Raw genomic sequence first — 10,249 nt, 5'->3', positions numbered from 1 at the left:
ATTTGTAAGGATAACATAATGGAGATAAACTTCAACGAAGCTCAATCCAACGAATTCTTCAAATCAACAATATGATTAAAACTCATTAATGCAAATATGAATTACCTAAAAGGAAGAAAAACGATAAAACCTTAAAAAAACTTTCTAGTGGTGTGACGAGCGTGAAAACTGTTTCACGCCTCTGATTCCTCCAAAAGAGAAGAATAGTGAAATAAAGAAGCCTTGAAGAACTTTTGGTTGCAACGATAAAACCTTGAAGGACTTAGAGAAACAGGAAAGATCCGTTGCAACGGAGAACATCGGGTGAATCAAAACGATGGAGATAGGTGAACAACATACGAATTGATTGACGAAGAGTGGCAGAGATTATTTTAGAAGGGTTTATTTGGAGGATCACACTATTATTTTTTTTATTATTCAAAACTGCATCGTTTTATTAAACTGGTATCGTGGTGGTTTATGATTTGGTAGAGTAGATTTGAAACAAAAAAAAAAATTAGGGTAATGAATTCTTATATCACTAGTAAAAAACACAATTAACGAGAATTGTCGTCGAGAGTGAAAGAATGTTCTCGATAGGGATGACAATTTGAAACCGCCCCGTGAAAATCAAACTGAATTGCCCCATTTGGGACGGTTTTTCCCCGAAATCGAATGAGGATGGGGCGGGAATCGTATTTGTGTCCCCCGCCCCGATTTCACCCCGTTTTCACCCCGATTCTGCCCCGAATACCATAAACATAATTAAATATATTAAATCATCAATATATTTATTTATTTACTATATTTTATAAGAGTATTAAAATTATTTTTTATAATAATATAAATTTTTAATATATTATAATATATATTATATTAAAAAATTGGTTTATATAATTTTATTGTATAATATTTATTTATTTATTTTTAAATAAAAATTATTAACGGTGCCCCGCGAGATTCTCCGAAACCGAAAAAAAACCGAACGGGGTGAGGATGGTATTAAAAAAATCCCCGAAATTAAAACGGGACTGGAATGGTAATTGCATTCCCCGCCCCGAACCGCCCCATTACCATCCCTTGTTCTCGATGATATTAATATTTTTGAGAACAGATGGTTGTTCTCGGTGACAGTTGTTAATATCACCAAGAAGGTTACCCTCAGTGAGTAGAACGGTCAGACGGGCCAACCCATGGTGGGCGCGGGCATACCCACCAAAACCCATCGTTTGACGAGTAGACGACGGGCCGCCCCCTCATCCCGGCGGGCTGAAAATTCCCAACCCAACCGCGAGTTGTATCATTACAAATAAAAATAAATAAAAATAATTAATAGTCTAGAAAACAAGAGATGATCAAATAGTCATAATACACATCAAACAAGAATCTTGTCTATCGTTACACATTAATTTACTAAATAGTTCAAAAAAAAATAACTAAAATTTAAAAAATTAATACAATAGAAATTTTAGTAAAACTAGAGTTATGCAGCTCAGATTAGATTTGATGCGAGTTTTACACATTAATGGTTTTCAAATATGCTTTGATTTGAATTTTGAATCTCAATCCCAAAATGGATTGGTGGGTTAGTCTCTAGGTTTTTGATCTTCATCACTCTGAGTTCTCAATTATACTTGGCTGAAATACTATAATTAGGATCACATACACTCTATATTACTATTTGTTTTTAGCACCTGTGATCCCTCATTTGATTCTAATATTCTGATTTGATCGTGAAAGCTTTCAGTGGGTGAAGAGTGGAAGAAACTTTTCAGTAATTGTAGTCAAGTTCTAACTCATGAACTCGGGGAAGTTGGGTTGTATTTCTCGTACAACATGCCTGTTGTCAAGTTATGAGGTATAGAACATTTTCTCTAACGTGTATAGTTGGAAATATAATTATATTTTTCTCCTTACCTGCTACAGAATCTGGTTTTATATTGAGGAGAAATATATAGATGAGGCTTTTCATGATTTATTTAAGTAATTTAGATGCATTTTGACACTTTAGTTCTTATGAGTTTCAGATTGATAATTGATAATTGGTTTCACTAATAAACAACTACCTGTTGTACTGAAAGTTGTAGTATACATGTTCTTGATCAGTTTAGTACTATTTATTGTAAAGAAGAAATAGATACAATTATCCATTGCTCTATATACATATTTTAATCATGTTCTTAGAGGGAGGGTATTAGGATGTCATATCTTAATAAAGATTTTAATCACTCCAAATTTTATCTCTTTTATTAATTAATTTCTCTCACTTCACAACTAATTAATATTTTAATTTTTCTCACGTCTCTCTAATTAATTAATTTCTCATCTTATTAACAAATGATTTTTTTTTTCTCAAATCCTCTTTTTTTCATATTTATTATCTCTAATTTAACCTTTCAATAAAAATAATTCAAAAAAAAAATAATGATTATATTTATTAATTAATTTCTTTTCACTCCAACTAATTAATATTTCTCCTCTGAGATGTTTTTATATTTTTATGACTTCAATTATTTTATTTATCAAATATTTCTTATCTATTCTTTTGTCCTCTTTTTTTTTATTTTTTTTTATTTTAACTTATTAATATTTTTTATGCAGATTATTATCAACATATTAGTAGTGTGATATTTTTTGGGTCAATAATATGGTTAATAATTGCATGTATATTTTAAATAAATTTAGGTAAATAAGCTATTATGAAAAAGAAAAAAAATTGATACAAATAAGGTGATTCATATAACAACACACATCAAGACTCATCGCCAAGTTTAAAAGGGTCGATAAGTTTAAAAGAGGTAAATCCTCTTGAAACCGAAGATGAAGTGCGTGATTTTTATAAATCTTATTCGGAGAATATGAGTTTCGGTATTTCTAAATTAAGTGATAAAAATGGAGTCGATGGAAATAAAAATATTTTTCTATTGGATGCGTTAAAAGTCATAGCAAAGTATTTAGGTCAAGAAATTTATTAAATCCTAAATCTTCGATTAAGACAATTTGTAAAGCTATGATTAATGTAGTTATTCAAGATAATACAAATATTGTAATAAACGATGCACACATTGAACATAACCATAGATTGAGCCTAGGAAAATTATGATATTTTATATCTAATAAAGTATTGGATTTAGCTACAAAGAGAAGATTGGAAATAAATGATGAAGCTGAAATAACATTAAGTAAAAGTTTTCAATCACATGTTAGAAGGTTGAGATTAAGGAATGGAGATGTTGAAGTTTTGAGTGCTTATTTTTGTCGCATGCAAAGTAAGAATTCAAATTTTTTCTACGCGCTTGATTTAAATGGTGAATCTCAGATTATAAATATTTTTTTGGCAGATGCAAGATCAAGATCTGCATATAATTATTTTTCTGATGCCATTAATTTTGATACAACTTATTTGACTAATAGTTATGACATGTTTTTTTGCTCCATTTGTTGGAGTGAATCATCATAGTCAATCTATGTTACTTGGATGTGGACTATTATTTAGTGGAGATACATAATCATTCATAGGGTTGATCAAAATTTTGTTGATATGTATGTTTGGACGTGCTCCAAACGCAATAGTCATAGACCAATGTCATTCAATGACAATTGCAATTGTAGAGGTATTTTCAAATTTTCATCACCGTTTATATCTTTGGCATTTAATGAAAAAAATTCAACTAAATTAAGTGGTCTTGCGTAGTATAAAATGATAAAGAAACAAATGAAGAACATTGTATATAACTCACTTACGGTTGATATGTGTGATGAGAACCGACAGAGTGTGATTGAAAAGTTTAACTTAGAGAATAATGTCTGGTTGAAGTCTTTAAATGAAGAAAATAATAAATGAATGTCTATATATGTCAAAGATAAATTTTGGGCAAGTATGTCTACATCTCAGAGAAGTTTAAGTGAAAGTCTTTTTTTTATGAGTATGTGCATTCTAAATTTTACTGAAACAATTTTTTGAGAAATGTGACAATGCTTTAAAGAGGAAGATTGAAAATGAAAAAGTTTAATATTTTGCTTCTTTCAATTTTATGGTCCCCGTAATAACTGGCTATCATATTGAGAGACAATTTGAAAATGCGCACACTAATAAAATATTTAAAGTGTTCCAAAATTAATTAAGAAGTTTGATGTTTTGTAATGCCTCATTAGAGAAGGAAGAAGGTACAATTATGATATTTGAAGTAGTAGAGACTATTTTGACAACAAATAAAGAACTACTACGAAAAGTTTGTTTTGTAGTGTGTTATACTATGTTAGATTGTCAAGTTAGTTGTCTTTGTCGAATATTTGAGTTTCGGGGTATTTTATGTAAACATATGATATTTTTGTTGATGATGAATGGGGTGATTGAGGTTCCTCAAAATTATATTATTGATCGATGTCGGAAAAATGTGAACCGTGGGTATTAAAGCATCATTAACAATTATGATGATCATAGTTTTGTTGAGGGAAACATCAACACAAAACTCTCACTTCGTTGATGAATGAGGTTCAACAACTTGGAGAAAAATCTGACGAATGTTGTTCTCTATTGGTTAAAGTTTTGAAAGACGTGAAGGACAAATTGCTATTACTCTTGAGCATTCAATGGCTGAAAACAATTATAATTTGTCGCTAATACCTCAAAATGATAAAAAGTTGAAAGAAGTCCTTACATCCGGTACAAAAACAATACACTCTCTAATAAAGATACGAGGTCGATGACGTCCACCCACAAAGAGAAAACAATCCGTGGTTTGAAATTTTTGACAAATTTATGAGAAGATTTGTGGTAAAGGCTCGAAAAAATGTTTGATTTATTTTATTTTACGTAATATACTATATTTGTTTCAAATAATTTATCTCGCAATTAATTTATTTATATATTTTTTAATTGATGATTGTGGGTAGGAACACTTTTTGGTAGTCAAATATTATGAAACACCATGGATAACGATTCATCATATTTTTTTTTGTCTTTCATTATTTTGTTATTCTTATACTAGATTGCGAGTAATTTTATTATTACATCACATTATTTTTTATTCAAAAATATTATTATGATATTTAAGAGATTGTTCTTAATTTTTGAGTTACAATATTTATTGTGAAAATTGTTTTTAATTTGTTAGTTGATTTTATTGGAAAGAGAGATAAGTAATAGAAAAAATAAAAATATTATTTACAACAAGATAAACTTTAGAGGACTAATTTTGTTTTTAGAATATTAGAGAAAGAATTAAGAATTGTTTTGAGTTTGTTATTAAACTTGGGGTTAAGAGTTAGAAAAAGTGACATATTAAAAACAAAGCTAAAGAATATAGCCTAATTGAGGGAATCGCGGTTGTTGTCTTCAAGCTCGAGCTAGAGAGAAAGCTTCACCTGAAGCTCGCTCGCTCGGTGCTCTTGTTCTTGTGAGCGTCACTTAAAAATTTGTTAAATAATCCTCTAATCGAGTGTGAGTTTTCTAAAATCTTTGTAACTATTAACTCTTAATACAAGTTTGATTATCAGTTTTTTCTTGATTCATTTGCTGATTCCAGCGTTATTGTCCTTAATTTTGCATACAAGTGTTCTTCATGTTAGCATTGATGTAGTCGTAATTTGTGTTAATAATTGAATGTTCAGTATTTTTTCTTATTGATAGGAATGTCGACAATAAGTTTGATTGTTATGTTGAGTTTTTCAATCGCCTCTCGTTTCTCTACGATGAGTTTCTTGATGTATATTATGGTTAATTACTTGAATCAATGATAGCTCATTAGGTTTAAGATTTGATTATCTTCATGAATAACAGTATGTTTAAGCACAAATTATAACTGAATTTTCTAGTTCAGGTGGAGCCGTTATCCAATAATAACAGTTATATATGACTGTATATGAATTTTGTTTTATTTATAATCAGGCTATTTGGCATTATTTTGGATAAGATTTTTTGGATGAATTCTTAATTGACTCTGATTTTGGCCTATGTAACAGACTATTCTAGTTCAGCAAGATTGATTCAGCTTTTACTTTAATTTAAAACTGTGGATTAGTTTGTTTGTTTGTTTAAATATGTGGAAATTTGATGAAATGGCCCTCATAAGAGGTCTAATTCCAAAAAAGGCCCGCAGTTGATAAAGTTGGCAAAAAAGGTCTTTTTGCCCTGTAAAAAGTTTGTAATACTCCTCGCGTGCCTGTTTTATTGCTCAATTACGAGAAATGTATTTCTCGCATTTGGTATTTCTCGCATTTGGTGCTCAATTATGAGAAATGTATTTCTCGCATTTGATATTTCTCGTCTTTGATATTTCTCGCCTTTGGTATTTCTCGCATTTGGTATATCTGAGTATATATTGAGATTCAGACATTTGTAAAATATATGAAAACGGCTAGAGTTTCGAATCGATCTACAATAAACTACGAAAGAACAATCTCCAATGGAGGACGCGATCGCGATGCATTCATCTCTAGATATCAGATTAACACACATACATGACGACGACTCAAGACAAGAATGCCTTATCATCGGAGGCTCCACTTGCCCCTGTCACCGTCGAATGTAATGTTTGCTCCGACCTCGACACCACACTTCCAAAGTCTTGTATGTATTCTCTAGCTAGATCTTGTTCTTTCAAATTATTAAATCTTTGAGATTGGGTCTTTCATCAAATATGCAGACTTTGCTAGATAGGTCAACTGGGTTTGAAGGAAATGGTTGGTATTATATGAGATTAGAAATTCGAATCCCTAAAGTTGGATCTTTTCTCTCTGTGATTAATTGGGTTTTTTCGTTTCTTCTTTAGTTCTAAGGGTTTCCGTCTTATGTATACAGGATAAAATGAATCACCAAAGATGCTATAACAGCAGACAAGGAACGAGTCCGGGAGATACACTGCCGGAAAAGATGGATGTAAGTATCGAGATGTTTCTTAGGTTGCTGGTTGTTGGATTTCTACAAAAGTAAATTTGATTGTCTTACATATACTTCAGATATTCATACTCTTGTGTTTTATCTGCCAATTAATCACAGGCCTACTGAAAATGTTGATCTTGATAATGTAGAAAAAGCTTCATTGAATACACAATTGTCATCTTCTAATATTGGATTTAGGCTTCTCCAAAAGATGGGTTGGAAAGGAAAAGGTTTTGGGAAGGATGAACAAGGTAAATAAACATCAATTCTCCTATTGAAGTAGATTGATTATAATATGTTATAGCAAGGTTTTATGGGTGAACTGGGCTCTCAACATAGACACGAGAATTGAACATTTCTTTAGGAGCTTCATTGTTTGTGCATCTGTTATGTTTTCTCTATCAAATAATTGGATAGTAAATTATTTTTTCGGTTTATATTAAGGAATAATTGAGCCAATAAGGTCTGATATTCGGGATGCAAAATTGGGAGTTGGAAAACAGGAAGAGGATGATTTTTATACTGCTGAAGAAAATATCCAAAGGAAGAAACTTGACGTGGAGTTAGAGGAGACAGAGGAGCTTGCTAAGAAACGAGAGGTATGCTTTTTGCAGTTTGTATGTGTGCATACCCGGATAATTGGAGCTTGATACTTGCTTCTTTTTTTTTTACAAAACCAACATTTATTAGCAGAAGGCAGCACATATTTTTTTTTATATGTGTGTCTTTTGAGGGGAATTGGTATCATCAAGCTTGGAAGGTCTTGAGAATTTCGTGCAACTTTTATTAACTGGTTGTTTGTTTCTACTGCCAAGGTTCAAGAATCTGCAAAACTAGCTAAGCCAAAAAGGGAGGCAATTGTTTTTCCTTGTTACTTCTGTTGGGACTCTTGTCATTGTTGTTTTCTAATTAGGTAGTTTCTTATGTTGGTCAGATTTCAAACAGTAGCTCGACAAAGAAGAAGGCAAAGATTCCAATAGCTTCAGTTTTCGGGAATGATAGTGACGAAGAATAGTGAAATATGTTTGTTGGGTTGAACCAGAATCTGTTTAAGTTTGCAAACTATTACTGTCTTTATGTCTCTCTTTTGCATCATCTTTAAGAAACACTATGTCAATTACAGTTTATTTATGGAGTTTTTACAGTCATATTGTTGAGTGAAAATTACAGTTTATTTATGGAGTTTTACAGTCAGTTTTTATCCAAATGTTTATTATTTTTTTTGCTAAACCCATTATGTTATTAAGACCGCAGACTGAAAAATACCTGTTTTGAAATACTTTTATGAATATGAAAACCGAAATCAGATGATAATTGACAAATCGTTGTCTGATTTCATTTTATGAGTACAAATTTATAAGCATTTTTCATCATAAAACATGCACAATCTCTTAAAGTGATAGCTAAAATATCCTCTATAAAAGATACAGATTTTTCTTTATTTCATGTCAATCCGACAGAGTCATGCTTCAACAACTATAATCTTAATGGAATCATGTCAATAAGAGGCTAACTATGGAGAAATTAAGAGGCTAACTATGAGCCTTGATAAGAACACAAAAACTCCTTGCGGCTTTTGCTTTGTCCTATAAGAATTGTTGACATTATATATGTTTGGTACTTGGTATTAGATATAAACCCTTTAACTATCTGCTTTATTTATTCCCTATTTTCTTGACTAGATGTTTTACATATTTGAATAGCATGTTTGGTATGACCCAAAATTGAAAGCACTCACATACATCAACATTCATAAATATGTTATGTGTATCACAAGAATTGAAAGGGTATATGATTCTAATCTCAATTGTGAATAAAAAAACAAAATTGACAAATTTTTTAAAAGTAAAAGAGTCCACCGACTTTATCACACAATATCATTGGCAGCACTTGCAATTCTGGGCCATATATCAGCACATTCCTTCCCAATTGGACCAGTAATGGCAGAACCTGGTTTTTTTACCATCAAACAAATAATGGTGAGTGAATGAATGAGGCCTAAAGATGATATAGTAATTTAACACATTTTGAGACATTTTTTACCTTTCATTTCTCCCTTAGGATTCACTATCACACCAGCATTATCTGTATAGTAACAACATATTTATCAACCAAGATATTTACATATTACAATCAACAAATTTCATATATAAAAAAATTGTGTTGTGATTGTTCAAAATGGAGAAGACCAAGAAGTAGGTATGACTTTGAACGCAAATAAGTGAGTATAGTGTTTCTAAATACATCATTCATCACACCATAAACTCTATTCATTATCCATAATACTCTTTCTTTAATATCTTAGTGGGTATATACAATACCCAAATACCCTTGAAAACCAATACTAAAGAAAAACTATTTCTAAATCCTCAACATTGAGAGTTTGTCATACAAAAGTGAATTGCAGTGAAGAAGGGGGTTAAATGCATTGTGATGATGAAGTGAGACATGACAATCAATCAAAAAGTCAAATTGTACACTAACTAAATGGCACTTTGATTGTCAAAACAGATATCTGATTATGATGAGATTTGTTTGGTTAAGTTGTTTACTTGTGGAAATGGGCATGCTTTTCAAATTGTTTGATTTTCCCTAGTTGTAATCAAATAAGGGATTGTATCAATCAGATCGTGAAAAGAGTGGGTTCTTCAGTCTAACTGTTCTAGTAAAGAATAACAAAAAATTGGTTAAACAAGTAACAAGTTATAACACAAAATAAAATCAGAATCTACTAAATCACCTTCAAAATACACCTTCAAAATACATGAACACTCCATTCTTTCGGCGCCAGGGCTTTCGTTGTCTAACAATGACAGCAGGCATGACCTTCTTTCTCAAATCAGGTTTCCCTTTTTCACCGTCGCCATAACCATATCTCCCACACAAGCAGACGACAATCGATTCAAACGACCCTTGATCCTCTTCACTGAAAAGAGGACGTCTCCTTTAAATCAATTAAATTAAATAAAATTTGTGTAACTCAGTATGAATTTGACCAAATTTGTTTTATAGTAGAGACTATCTTTTTAAACACGCATGTGAATCATAGCACCGAAATGTCATTTTTCACACTTAACCAAGTACCAAGTATCGAACCTAATTTTTTTTAATAATATATCAAAATGCATATATATCAGTCTTTCATTTTTATATTTAATATATTAAATTATATAATTCAATATTCTATTAAATTTATTAATTAATATATAAAAATATAATAATTTTAATTTATTTTTTCAAATATTAATTTTAAATATTATTAAATCAATTCAAAATATTAAATCAATCAAATTTAAATATTTTTATTTGTTAATTCAACATTTTATATTTAAATCATTAAATACTTTAAATTTATTATTTAGTATTCAAATCTTAATTTCATTTTAT

The 10,249-nt window shown here is 30.5% G+C and overlaps 1 pseudogene; it reads right to left on the bottom strand.

Annotated features, from left to right (window-relative positions):
• Positions 1–8,729: 8,729 nt before the first annotated feature.
• LOC124937608 lies at positions 8,730–9,774 on the bottom strand (annotated as a pseudogene).
• Between the last annotated feature and the right edge of the window lie 475 nt (positions 9,775–10,249).

The sequence above is a fragment of the Impatiens glandulifera genome, chromosome 5 (genome assembly GCF_907164915.1).
Source record: "Impatiens glandulifera chromosome 5, dImpGla2.1, whole genome shotgun sequence".
NCBI classification, from domain to species: domain Eukaryota; kingdom Viridiplantae; phylum Streptophyta; class Magnoliopsida; order Ericales; family Balsaminaceae; genus Impatiens; species Impatiens glandulifera.
This window is presented reverse-complemented; position numbering and strand designations above follow the sequence as displayed.